This window comes from Cyprinus carpio, chromosome B16 (assembly GCF_018340385.1).
Source record: "Cyprinus carpio isolate SPL01 chromosome B16, ASM1834038v1, whole genome shotgun sequence".
NCBI classification, from domain to species: domain Eukaryota; kingdom Metazoa; phylum Chordata; class Actinopteri; order Cypriniformes; family Cyprinidae; genus Cyprinus; species Cyprinus carpio.
Window position 1 is genome coordinate 27,857,832 of NC_056612.1, and position 14,182 is coordinate 27,872,013.

The following is a 14,182-nucleotide window of genomic DNA, read 5'->3' on the forward strand; positions in this document are numbered from 1 at the left end:
GCGCACAGATGTTGTGGAACAACCCATGATGTTGCCAGTTTTGGCGGTGTTGGCTGAGATGTGTCATATTTCATTCACTCAAACTTTAGTTGTTGTTCTGTTTGGCCATGAGTACTCTAACATTTCATCATCCTCACCAACAGCAAGCAGCAGCAGCGTGCAGCATCAATTAGAAAGAGCCATTTCTGTGTGCTAACCAATGTTGATGTTTGCCTTTTAATTTTAATATTCAAGAATGTGACACTTTCAGTTCAGGAGAAAGCTTCAGTTTAGTCTTCTAGTTGCCGCATCATCTTCAGAAAGCTGTATGATTTTAGGCCCGACGCGCCCCCCCCCCCCCCCCCCCCCCCCCCCCCCCCCCCCCCCCCCCCCCCCCCCCCCCCCCCCCCCCCCCCCCCCCCCCCCCCCCCCCCCCCCCCCCCCCCCCCCCCCCCCCCCCCCCGCCTGGGTACGTATTGTGATTTGATGTGCTGATACATCCACATTACTATTGGGTCACTTTAATGCCTGCTTTCTTTAAGTTCATAAAGGTCATCATCAGCTTCAGTGTGTTTGCAGGACCATTAGATATGCCATCATTGACACATGTCAGGCTGTTGAATACTACAATATAGATTTCACAAAATGCCTGCCTGCTTTAACTTTTTAAAAGGATGCAAGATGATTCATAGGGAGTCATAGCAGACACTGTCGAAACGGTACAACCAAGGATAAAGAATCCCATCCAATTGTCACCATTTTCAGAAAAGCAGTGTGTTTGCGGCACTTTGCTTGCCTTATTGAGGACGTTTTTAAAATCATTAATGAATGTCTTGTGGACCGAGCATATCATTAATGCCTCTTAAATGCCTGCTATTAACTTGATAGAGTACATTAATGCCATATATTTCAATTTAGTGTCCTAGATGGGCATTAACAGTGCGTAGTTGAGTTTGGCTGTGCTTACCACTTGATTGCTCTGGCAATTTAAAAGACCTTATCCTCATCTCGCCGATCTCACAGATGAGATTTTGCCTACTGCCTGACACTACAGGAAGCTGGTTTTTGAGAGCCGTAAGAGCCGCGCAATGACCGCTGTTGTTGGTTGTGCGCAGATGTGTTGACGCCACCTGTTGGTTCTTAAATCGATCAGGATTCAGGAAGATTTAGGCTCTGTGACCAGGAGAGGTTGAAGTTTGACCGGCTGCCGCCGTCGCTTGTGACTATCTAAGCAAGTTTAGGATGTGTATCGTCGTGGCAGTCACGCGTAAGTGGTAGAGTTATAAATGGTGTTCCGAAAGTTACCGGTGTATCAGCGATGCGGGAATGGGGATTCGTCTTGTCTCAGACAATTCGTGGGTTTATGTATGTTTTCCTTGAATCGTGTTGGAAAGTGAGGTTGGTCTACTCATGTGTCTTCGCGGAGAGGGCAACGAGGTCCCACTATCTTCTTTCTCCGACAGCGTGCGCCTCAAGCCGCAATCTTCCTCCTTCCAAGGACACGAGGAATCCCGCGGGTTTGACAGTTGTGGCTCCGACAATGAGCATTTCAACAAAAAGGTATAGGTGCCAGGGGATCCAGAGCATCTGCGTTTGGCGGGTTTAAAGGGGGCCGAGGGGGCGAATGTCAAGCTTCAAAGTGAGCCGCCCAAGCCCTCGGTCACCCTGGAGCGATGAACCGTGGAGAGATCTGTTGGGAGTAGAGCGCAGGACGAGAGGACTGTCCGGCCGTAGGGGGGCGCAGGAACCGGCGGCCATAGACGAGTCCGTGGTCACCCCTCGGCAGCCGCTCATGAACGGGTGAACGCGGCGCAGCCGCTTAACAAGCTTATGAGGCGTATTAAAAGTGGCTGCTCAAACCAGCTTTGGGGAAGAACAAGGGAACCTCAATCGCGATTACCGAGACGCTTCAGCGTAGGGAGAAGTTTGGGAAAAGTTAAAGGAGCGTGAGATGATCCTGCTGTCAGTCTCTGCCACATCTAGCTTGGTAACTGATGTGACATGCAAGCAAGTCGTAATTTATGCGATAATCAACCGTCGAAATAATGTGAGATAAAACGTTCGTCAAATTATACACAAAAATAAACCTATTATTCGTTTATCTGTATTTAAATCGGAGTTCTGATGTATTAAAGGTTATAAATTATGCTCATAAAAAAGCAAAACAATTGACTGTGGAACAATATGAGATATAGAAGTCGAAATTATTTCATGCCGTAAAGTTGTAGAGGTAAAAAGTGTGGAATTATCACACAAAATGTAATACATTATCACAGTACGTCATCTCTAAGTATGAAATAAACATACTTATAAATTGACCATACTAAGTCAATGCATAAGTCATAAAAAAAAAGTCAAAATTATGACATACTCCCTCCATGTCAATTATGAGATAAAATTGAAATTTGACATACTGTTATTGTGAGTAGTCACAAATTGTGATATAAAAGGTTTTATAAATAAATTAGGGCCATACTAACTACGTATTACTAGGGATATTTTAAGTAGTCAGAATTATGACAAAGTGAAAAATGACTAGGATAAAATGATTATCATTCTGAGATAGAGAAGTTTGGAATTATGACATGCTCAAATTATGCAGAAAATTAAAAATTGATTGGATTATTCTAACACATATTTTAAGATGAAGTTTAGATTGGATGATGTACCAAGTCCTAATTATGGAAACAATGTAAAAATTATGACATACTATGGTCAGAAATTATGACCATAAAATTTGGAAATTGACATAATCCAACAGAAAATGACACTTTCATGTCATGGAAAAGATTTTTCACAACTTTTTATGTTGTTTAATAATTTTCACTTGTCCATAATTCCTGACTTTTTTAACCCATAGATTGTGACTTATTAACTGATTTAGTTATATTTCAGAAATAGGCTTCCAGTTGTGTAGGCTGAAAGGCTGCTAGATTTTGAAACCTGTAAGATGAGTTACTCCAGTGGATTGTGCCTTTAATAATTGTCATTGCACAGGAAAAATAGATTTGTACACACATTGAGCCCTGTAGCTGGGCATGTTGTCACCACTCGTTCTTGCACATATATAGGCATATGAACGAAGACTGAAAGAGTGATGAAATGCTTATAGGAAATGCCAAAACATTTCATGCAACCACACTTGCCAACAAAGAAGCTTAAGAAAGCTGCCCCATATAAAGAATGTGTGACACCTTGCCCCGTACTTTTGGATTTCTTAACATCCAGTAAGCTAGAATCCATAGAGCCTGTATGAAGCAGATAATGACTGCTTGGGCTGTGTCAACTTTCCTAACTGACACTGGACGGGTGTGTTGTGTGGTTGAATCCAGATAAAAGCCACCCTTCGGTCTGCTTGCTCTGATATGTGTAATGCAGGCTGTCTTCAGGTGATTGTTAGAGCTTTGTTTTCTGTGCTACTGAACGAAAGCTCTTGGTGTCAGAATAGATTTTGTGCTCTCACAGGGGGATGAGTAAAGCTGAAAATGCACACCCAACACTGAAACAACCTGAGCTTTAGTGCTACTTTGCTTCTTTTTGTTTGTGGGCGTTGCTGCTTTAGGCTTTAGTGCAGTTAAAAGTGGCTTGTTTTGTTTTTATACTTAAACATTGCTGTTATAAGATCGTCGATTGCTCTGGCGAACGTGTAGGTGTGTGCGATGTTGAAGCTTTTGGTGTAACTTCAGCGCGCGGCGACCACGAATGTAATTCTCGCCAACACAGTTTGTCACACGATTTTCATGATTTGCGATTCTGCCGGATTGGCTAAATTTATCACCAAAATCAAATAAACGTCTGCATCTCAACTACCAGACAGCACGAGCCTACATCTGTAAAGACGTCTGCTAAAGATCTGGGAGAACATCTGCTGTTTTTTTTTTTTTTTGCTTATTTTTGCATTTTTTTTTTAAATTTGTAGTAAACAAACATAGGTTTTTGTCTTATTTATCATTGTATATAAAACCCAATCTTTAGTAAGAAAAGAATAATTTATGAAAATTTATTAGCCTCATTTCTTTAAACCCTCAATGACTTTCCTTACTGGGACACAAAAGGTGAATTTTCGAAGAGATATCTTTTCGCGCCTACATTAAGTATGCCAGTATGTCTAAAGACTGATCTGATTTGTGGAGGACTTCCGTTTGATGTCCTGTTTCTTAGAACAAACTCTTATGACCTCAGAAGTGTGTAAAAAAAAACTAAAGTGTTATATACTGCTTGTGATTTTGGATTGTTCGGAACTTGACAACATTTTCGTTATATTTCAGGATATTCTTTCATCTGTTGTGTTTAGGGAAGAAAAGAAAAGACATTGTGGTTTGGTGTGACATGAAGGGAAGAAAATGATGACCGATTTCTCATTTTGGGGTGAAATTTCTCCTGTAAATGTCAGAGTTGCTGTTTATTCAGGTTCATATGGTTTCGCCCCGTGTAGTTCAAGACAAAGGTCCAGCCTGCTGACATCATTGATTTCTCTAACTTACTGAAGTCAGAACTTTGTGAAATGAGTAACTGTAGAAACCACAGTACAAGTCCCAGTCGAGTGGCAGTAAGCGTATTGAATGTCTTTTTCATATGCTAGTATGCTCATGGCTGAAATCCTGCTTTGAATTTTCTGTTGTGATATCATATTTCACAGTGTGCAGAAAGTGCTGGACGGGTCCAGAGCCGCAGGGGGGTTTAGAAAAGCCCCTACTGGACTGGGTTTCTTACCTTGCAGTGGGCAGGAGTGCAATGAAAGGAAAATCAAGTAATCGACAACTTGAGAACAAATCATTTTGTTGTGGCGTTTGACTTTGAAGTCAACTTGAAACGTTGTTAGTAACCCAACACTGAAAAAAATCCTGTTTAAAAAATTCGCTATTAAAGTGTTTTGGCATTGTGACGTTAATTTTTACTATCAATGCTCATTTTGCATAAATCAAACATAAATGCTTATTTTGCATAAATCAAATCTAAACCAATGCATGTTTTGCCATAAGTAATATGAACATATTTTGCATAACAAAAATAGGGCCTATTTTAGGATCAATTATGATGTTCTGCCACTCTAGAATTAATTTGAATATCAACTGCTTATTTTGCATAAAATAATATCAGCATATTTTTGCTAGTTTAAACCTATTATAGGACCCATTATGATGTTTTGCATTGTAGCGTTAATCGTACTATCTACTAACTGTATAAAATCAAACCATAAATCAATGCTTATTTTTGCATAAAAAAATATTAATATATTTTGCAATGAAGCATATTTTAGGACCATTATGATGTTCTGCACTCTAGAATTAATTTGAATAGCAATGCTAATTTTGTCTAAACTATGGCTGAAATGTTGTATATGTTGGATATTCAAAGACATATTTAGGGGGGGGGGTTTTTAGTTTTTTGCATCAGGAATTGATTGGGTGGTCAACAGAGTGTGTGTTTACTTAAGCCAGGAAGGAGTTGAGAATCAGCAAATAAGGCAAACATGTTTCAGGAGACCAAGGAATTTATATGAAAATAAGCCATTTTTTAAATCCAGAATAATGAGTAATCATCTGGATTGTGATTTGAAGTTAATTGCATGTTGAAATGTGCCTGTTTGTTGATGTGTATTAACCTGCTTTGACCTACTTGCATGTAATTCAGTGATTCGTGGTGGAGGAATGTTTGCAGTGTTGCTGATTAACGAGCCACTTTGCTGAATTAACTATTAAGGTTGTGTGTTTTTCACGACACTGTTTGCTTCCACAGATGCCTCTGGCTTCCCTCTGCGCCAGCCCTCTGTCAGAGCATGCATATTCATGTCTGACCTAATCATCATAAACAGCTCCCTCCATTCAAATATTAATTAATCCAGCAGACGAAGATCAGCTCATTTCGCCGCACTGTATGGTTCTCAAAAAAGCCATCCCTTTCTTAGCTTTTGAAGAAGAAACATACAGATGGAAGTAATGTAAGTTACTTGTTGAACATGTGAACTCGGATCTTGATTTGGCAGTCTTGGCAAACTGAAGGCATATGGTCGTTTTGCTCATTTGTGCAAGCAAAGTAATCTGTTCGGCCAATATTATTGAATTTGCATTCAGCAGGTGTTCAGCGCTGTGTGCTTTGTGCTTGAAGGACCTCAAAAACAAGGAAACTGACTGTACATATGTTCTCCTGGAAACCTCGGAATCATCAACAGTGAGTAAGCTTGATGTTGAACAAAGTCAAATATTGACGTTAGAGCTGCAGTTATTTAGGCTCACGAATCGCCTGCCTAGGACTGGATCGGATGGGTTGATTGACATGTGAAGCGCGACCCAATCACTGTTCGTTTTCCGTTGTGTGACTTTCAAGGATGAGCTAATCTGAAACCAGATCTAACTAGTCTAATAAAACTCGTTTTGAACACACTGCATGATTGTTAAAACTAGTTCTAGGAAGCATCGTTGTAGGCACGTTTTGGAACTTGTGAATTACTCAGGAATGGATCTCAAGAAAATTTAAGAACTGAGATTCCGCAATTAATATGACGAAATGAAGCCTATTATAACGTTTTCATGGTGTGGTGGGTTATTTTAATAGCACTGCTTATTTAGCATGAATCAAACATAAATCAATGCTATTTTGCCATAAATAATATCAGCGCATATTTTTCATTAAGAACAAAATGAACCCTGTGTTTCGGGTACGATTATGATGTTTTGCATCAATGCCCATTTGATGTTTGATGTGCCTTAATTTTTACATTCAGATTCTTAATAACATCAAGACATAAATGAGTTGCTATTTTGCATAAATCAAATGCAAATCAATGCTTTATTTATGCATAAATATTATCAGAACTATTTTGCATAAAATTAACCCTGTTTCTCAGGACCATTATGGGTTTTTGCATAGGTGTTAATTTTAATAATCAGTGCATTTTGCAAATAAATCAAAAAATAATTGAGTGCTTATTTTTGCATAAATAAATGCTTATTTTTCATAAACGTAATACCATATTTTTGAATAAAGAAAATAAAGCAATGTTTTTAAGACCATTATGATGTTTTTACATTGTGGAATTACATTTAATATCAGTACTTAATAAGCCAAATATAAATCATTGCCCTTTTTTGCTTAAATAAGATCAACATCTTGTGTTAAGAATAAATACACAATAAAAATAAAGCCCGTTTTTGGTTATTGATATGGTTCTTTTGCATTGGTGGCTATTAATTTTAATATCATTGCGTTCTTATCAACAATAAATCAATCATGAATCAATGCTTATGCATGAATCAAATAAATCATTGCACCCACCTTATTTTTTGCCCAAATATAATATCAAATATTTTGCATAATTTTTTTAGGGGGACCATTATGATATTTGCTAGTGTTAATTTTAATATCAGTGCTTATTTTGCATATCACATTTATTATTTATTTTTTCTGAAAAATGACCATATTTTGGGTCCTGTTTGCATTGGTGCCATTAATTTAACTGTCAATGCTCATTTTTGCACTTAATCATCCATAAATCAATGCTTATTGATTAAAGAATATATGTTGCATAAAGAAAATCTTTTTAGTACCATAATGATTTTTTTTTTTTTTTTTTTTGACATTGCAGCATTGATTTCATTATCATTATTCACATTATTGCAGTATGCTTGAGCCAAAAGGTGGTGCTTGTTTATCCATATGGTATATTGAATGCAAAAAAAAACTCTTTTAGTTAAAATCTGGCCTTTTTCTCTGATACTTTGTATAATCTTTTCTCCTGTCTTTAAGTTAGCTGCACTCATGGCACCCGCTTAAGGTTGCAAATCATTTTTTGAGCTTCCCAGAAAGTCTAGAGGAATTTTGTGGTTCGTATCCACGACAGTGAGCTTGTCGATTCTATGGCCTCTCTTAATCAGTGCCACTCCCGCTTTTGGTCACGGGGTGCTTGACTGGAGGGTTGTAGCCCCTTTTGGACATGCTGATGGGCGTTCACCGCTCGCGAATGGATATATTTACAAGGAGCAGCTTGGCAGAGCTCGGCCCGAGGCGGAGAGAGAGAGAGGGCCTGCCTTGATGAGCGCTTCCGCTCGGGAAAGCCAAGATCCGGATTCCACTTCTCGGAGCGGGGAGAGTATTTGCCGCGGGCCTCGGAGCTACTGGATGGGGGGCATGGCATTGGAGAGCGAATTTAGCTTCTGGCTATTGAAATCGGGGGCGAAGGAGAGCGGCCGCCTATAACGAGAGTCCTGATCCCAAGCAGCTGTTCTTCCTGTTTGAAGCCTGCGCCTGAGAGATTTGCCTGTCTTAATATGGACAAACTAACGCTTGATGCGATTAGGTGCACTTGGTTACATTTTATGCTAGATTCGGTATTGTCTTGCACAACAGTAACTGCTGATGAGGTGATGTATTGGCACAGGCTGAGGAATGAGCTGAAACACGGAACATTGTAGAAAATTAGCTCAATATTTTGGTCATTCTGTTGTTTAGATAAGGGAATGTTCAGTAAGCATTGTTTATTTAAGGAATTCGTTTCAGGCAAAAATCTAGTTTCCTGAATGTACCCTATCCCTCAGATCATCCAAGCTTAGGAGGATGTTGTTTCTTCTTCAAATCAGATTTTGAGAAGAAATGTAGCATTGCATCAGTTTCGTCTCAGCCAAATGGCTATGCTCTGCATGTGAATGGGTTGCCCGGTCAGCATGAGAGCTCCAAAAGCTGATTAAAAACATCACAATACTCCACAAATAATCCACAGCAACTCCAGTCCATCACTTAATGTCCTTAAGAAGCCAAAAGCTGAAGATTTATAATAACACTTCCTCCTCCGTAAAAAGTGGTCTGGTCTGAACAAGGGAGAGAAAATCTGCACGGCATCTTTAGAGCCCAAAAAGTTCGAAAACAGTTCTACAAACAAGTATGTGGCTGGATTTTGATGTGAGAGCTGACGGGAATGAACTTTTTCACTGGAGAGTAAGTGTTGTTATGGTTAGAGGATCCGTATTTTAGTCTGGACTCAAGGGTTGAAAGTAAAACAATGGTCTTGAAGGAAAATGGCTTGGTTTATCTTACAACCACGCAGCTTCTTTTGGCTTTCACAAGTGGTTCATTGAATGGAACTGGAGTGCTCTGGATTATTGAAAGTGAGGTGACGTGGTGACCAAATACTCAGAATTTGTGCTATGACATTTAACTCCATTCAAGGTGCAAACACACAGTAATAGTGAACCACACGCCTGGAAGCCGGGATTTTGCGAAGGATTTTGGATCACAGCTGTTCGGACTCTCATTCTGATGGCACCCATTCACTGCCACAGGATTTTTTGTGGTGAAGCTGTCCTTTAAATTTGGGTCAGTCACAAACTGTCTGATCACTAACTGTTTGCACAGGGACACAATGTTCAAGTCCTTCGGCATTTTTTTTTTGGTTTTGTTTTGTTTGTCATGTATTGCTTTCTTTTTGAAGTTGCCGTGTCAAGCTAAATGTAGGTTCAAATTTTCCCATGAACCTTAGAATTTGCTCATAGTTACTGGAAATAAGATGTGTGATTAGCACAAATGCAGACCAAGTCACAAGTGGAGAGTGAAGACCAGTTTTGAACCAAACTATGCTTGCAAGCAAGAGTATAACTGGAAAACCTTCAATGCCATTGAAAGGTTTGGGGTTGGCATGATTGTTTTTCTCTTTGAATAAAGAATAATTTTATTAAATCAAGGACCACATGAACTTGATCAAAAGTGACAGTAAAGACATTTAGAATTTAAAAAAAAAGATTTCTATTTCCACATAAATGCTGTTCTTTTGAACTTTCTATTCATTGAATAATCCTGACAAAATTTTTACCCCCCCCCGAAAACAGTTGGGGCTGCTCAATAGTTTTAACATGATGATAATAATCAGAAATGTGTTCTTGAGCAGATATATCATATATTAGAATGATTTCTGAAGATCATGATGTGACCTGCAGCCTGGAGTAATGATGTTGAAAATTCAGCAGCCTGCGCGTCAAAGAAATAATTCTATATTTGGAACAATAGCGTCACATAGGAAATTTTTTTGTTTAATTGGAATAATATATTACAACATTCCTCTTTTTGCTGTATTTATGAATCAACTAACTGCAGGCCTTGTGTTGAGCAGAAGTGGCTTCCTATTGAAACAACAATTTGTTTTGTTTTTTACTATAGTAATTTCCATGATTTGTTCCCAGGCCTGGAAAAATCCAAATCAAAATTTCCCCTAATGTGTTCCATGTTTGCCATGTAAACCTGTTGAAATCTGTGGCTTTTTTTTTACTCAACGCTAATGTTGCTCCCTATGGTTGGTTTTGATAACAGGAACGCATCCTGCAGTGAAACGGCCCATACAGTGGTACTTGCAGTATAATTCAGTAAATAAACATTACTGTGATTATGTGCTGTATGTAATGAACTGAATTTTGTTTTTTTTTTTTTTTTTTTTTTTTTTGTTTTTTTTTTCAGGAATGCAAGAACATTTTTACAATATGCAAAAAACTCTTTGATATGCAAACACTGTGGGTTCATATTAAATCAAAATGATATTATGCAATTGCAGAAGCTTGATCTAGTGCATGGACAAGATACAGCAGTTGTGTACTCACTGTTTAAAGTGTAGGATCAAGGTCAGGGTACGCTCAAATAATTTACCAGTGTTTTAGTCTCTAAAGGAGCGTTGTTGTTTTGCTTGTTGCACAAAACCCAATGTTGTTGTTATTTAGAGTTTGCTTTTGCATCAGATTCCCATAAAGCAGACAGGCGGGGTGGACGTGTGACCTCTGCATGCGCTCGGCTCCCGCCTCTCCAGAACAAACGCTCTGCTGGGGACCAGAGTTTTCCCATTGTGTGTTCACGGATTATTTCAACAGTATCAAATTCTAGCTTTTAACTGCTTGCGTGGTCCGCTTCAACCTACAACGTCCAAAACTGGCATCGCTTGAATGAAAACCTCTACATCTTTTCCACACACACTGGCCGTGTTAATATATGGTTTGTAACTAATTATAGAAACATCAGACGCCATGAGAAAAGGGACAATGACTTTGTCCTGGTTCTGAATGAGCGTTTTGGCGGCCGGGACCAATTATATGACACATTGCCTGCGGGTAGGATAGATAATGTGTCAGCTGCTAGAGATTTTTCTGTACTGCTTATATAGGTGGTAGATTTTCCAAAAAATAGGTACGCTTCAGTGACTAAACTTTTTTAGTTTTAGTTGCTTTTTCACCAAACAATCTCTCTTTTACACCCCCACACACACACCACACACACCACACACACATGACACACACACACACCCACACCACACACACAAACACACAAACACCACACCACAAACACACAGATTTCGAACTATAAGAAGAAATACTTTGTATAGTGTGTGTATGTCCGTAATGTAATGTGTGATATATATATTATGTTTTTAAATTTTTAAATGCTAGTATTCATGTGTTTTTAATACTTATTGTGAATATAACATTTTCCATTTCATTTCCATATTTTTATTAATATTTTTGTAATATATTTTATACGACACCACACACAGTTGTACTTTTTTGTATGTAGAGTTTTTATAAATAATTTGTAACGTCTTTATTATCTATATATATATATAGTTATATATATGTAATGTATATATATGTATATTTTTATGTTGTATATATATATATATATATATATATAATATATATTATATGATAATATATATAGATATATATATATTAGTATAATATATATATGTAATGTATTATATGTATATGGTACAAAATATTAGAAACTATAAAAAATGGAAATTATCGTTTAGGCCTACTGTATGTCTGTTTATTAGCATCGTTCTCTTTTCTCTGTGTTGTTCTGTCATTTATAGTCGATCGCTGTGGTCTGTTTGTGTGGCCTCAGCCTTTGGCGCTGCACTCTCTGTTGTCACACACATGACAACTGAAGATGTTATTGCTGTGGAAGAATAATGATTGTGTCTTCGGCTCCATCTGAAGCTTAATCTACTTCACTAGATATTTTTTTTTTACGATATGTAGGCCTACCTCTGTTTTTGAAAGCATGCAAAAATTACATTAACAATCATGCAGTTACAACAGGAGTCTGTGTGATAAGACATAATAGTAAAAATAGTAAAAGCACACTTTGAAAGTCCAATCTGTCCAGTCTGACTCTGTTTTAGTATGTAACTCCCATGTTTTATGAACCAATCAATTCTTAATGGATAAAACAGTCCTTCTGTAAATTTGTTTTCAGTAAGTAACCGTCTGCAGTGTTTTGCCTCTAGACGTCAGTTTCCGTGCATCACTGTAAACATAGTTTTTGCTTGTTATTACAAAATGTTTATAGGTACTCTTCTGTTGTAGTCAAGATGAAGCTGTTCTGAACCCAGAACATGGAGAAGGGATGAGTCTTATTGCTTTAGGCTTTCATCTCTTTTCTGAGTGCTGATTTTGGTCCAATTGGACAGAATCAAAATCTGTTGTGCAATATTTCTGAAAGCATGATTTTATTCCTCTGATTGCTTTTCGTTTGCATTCAGTGTTCAAAGAGAAGCACAAACTATTAGGCAATGAATTATTATTTTAGCAGGTACCGTATCATGTTGTGAAACGTTTTCATTATCAGTTCAACTCAAGTTTATATGATATTTATACAAGTGTGATGCTCAGTTGTTGTTTTTTAATGGTTTTGGTGAATCTCATGAAACCATCAAGAACAGATTTTTTTTTTTCCCCAAATATCAAAAGAAAATTAAGCCTGTATTAGGATTATTAATTAATCCCATTTCAATAATGCAAAACAACTCATTGCTGTAATGTGAAAAACATATATATATTTGTTTATGATGTATTAATGACAGTATTGTTTGTTAAAAATCTAATGTAAAAAAACATTGAAAATAATGTGATTTAATATTAAAATTCATAAAATGAAAAATATAATAAATATTTGTTTAATAGCATGAATGAATAAAGAAATATTTTTTTATTATATAATTTATTTTAAAGTTAAATTACTTCTTTTAATGTTTAACTGTAGTAATATTTATTATTACTGCAATATTTTTTTCTCCATTTTCCTATTTTTTGTGGGGATGAAATGTGACCCAGACATGCCTTTCATGATTATACATGATGCAATATTTATTTGATAAACATCATTTTGATTATGTTTGGGAACATAAACTGCGGGAAGATGTGTTCAAATATCTGAATTTGTGATTTGATTTGAGCTCTTCTATTGGATTTGGTACCTCACAGACTGTTTATTATATTTTCGAGTTGTTCTTCATTCAATAAAGATCAGAGGAGGAATGCAAATCATGAAAGTAGCACAATTCACAGAAATGCTGTTTAATGCAAAACCGTTGGAAATGAAGCGTCAAGCCGCCGCGGTTCAGTCAGGCGCTGCGAGTGTTTTTCCACTGGGGCGACATTGGTAGAAATAGTTTTTAATTAACTGGATGTTTAGTGCGTCGCCCTGCTTTTGGGAAGGGTGTTTTGTTCATTACCAACACAATTAGGCCGTTAATGAAACAGCAGTACACAGAAATCATTACAGCCGAAAGGACTTGAATCATTTTTCCTGTTCAGCTCATGTGGGAGTGACAATATCTGCCCACTCTGTTTACAGAACGAAGCGAAGAGCAAATAAATTGCAGTCGTGTTAATGATTGTACATCAGTGTGTTTTCAATTTGTAACACAGAGTGATGAATAATGAAGCATCACTTTTCAAATGTCAGAGAAAATAAAATGCGTTCCCTTCCGAGAGAACTTCAAACTGCGTCCTCTAGAGGGCGCTATGGGGAACGCCTTCAGCGTGACCGGTGTCTGAAGCATACATCCAAACACGGCAATAACACTGCCTGCGACAGGCTATGACATCATCACCTGGCGCGATCACAGTATAAAGGGGCACCGGGAGAACATAAATGTCCTCACTTACATTATTTGCGGCTTCCATCGTGACGTGAATAATAGCTAGTTAGTTTATCAGTGTATACTGTATATATTTTTTCGATAGAGATCCCACAGCAGGCAGAACTTGTTATAAAGTTAGTGATAACATGGCCCGCCCATTTAGAGGTAAGATATGATTGGTCATTTAAAATTACGTTCCCATTGATTTACTGTTGCTTGGCCCTCAGTAATTTAACAGCTGGACCACCAATCACAGGCGGAAACGTTCTAATATGGAGAAAATGGGCGGAGTTCATTTAACGCAAG

At 37.7% G+C, this 14,182-nt stretch overlaps 1 protein-coding gene and 1 pseudogene across 1 annotated transcript in view; both read left to right on the forward strand.

Moving 5' to 3' along the window:
- The window catches only part of LOC109051680 (fatty acid-binding protein 10-A, liver basic), a 677,383-nt gene that overhangs the window by 341,382 nt on the left and 321,819 nt on the right, over window positions 1-14,182 (forward strand). The window lies entirely within an intron of this gene.
- LOC122140078 overlaps window positions 1,266-14,182 on the forward strand; it is a 192,976-nt pseudogene continuing 180,059 nt past the window's right edge.